The following is a 623-nucleotide window of genomic DNA, read 5'->3' as shown; positions in this document are numbered from 1 at the left end:
GGTCTCCCCCAAAAAGCCACCCCCCCGCCGAGGATCATCTGCGTGTATGTCAACCGAGAGGACGCCACGTTGGTTGTCATCTTCTCCTGCCCTGTCGTGGTGAGTAAGGACGCTTGGATTCCCCCCCCACCCCCAGAAAACTTCTGGGTCCCCCCCTCTGTACATCTGTGAACCCCTTGGACACCTGGATCTCCCCTCCCCCAAAAAAACCTCCCCAAAACAGTGCGGCCTGACCTACTGAGATCACTGGACTGTATTAGAAACTTTATGGGTAGACCTGATGGCCCAGTGATCCCCATTGACTTTAATGGGTAGACCTGGTGTCCAGTTTGCCCCTTTGACTTTAATGGGTAGACCTGATAACCTGTCAATCCCTCTTGACTTTAATGGGTAGACCTGATATCCCATTTGTCTCATTGACTTTAATAGGTAGACCTGATGTCCAGTTTGTCCCCATTTACTTTAAAGGGTAGACCTGATGTCTTCTTTGCCCCATTGTCTTTAATGGGTAGACCTGATGTCCTCTTTGCCCCATTGTCTTTAATGGGTAGACTTGGTGTCCTCTTTGCCCCTTTGCCTTTAATGGGTAGACCTGTTGTCCCCTCAACCCCATTGACTTTAAT

This window comes from Neopelma chrysocephalum, unplaced genomic scaffold (genome assembly GCF_003984885.1).
Source record: "Neopelma chrysocephalum unplaced genomic scaffold, ASM398488v2 Primary Assembly neopelma1_97115, whole genome shotgun sequence".
Classification (NCBI taxonomy): domain Eukaryota; kingdom Metazoa; phylum Chordata; class Aves; order Passeriformes; family Pipridae; genus Neopelma; species Neopelma chrysocephalum.
This window is presented reverse-complemented; position numbering follows the sequence as displayed.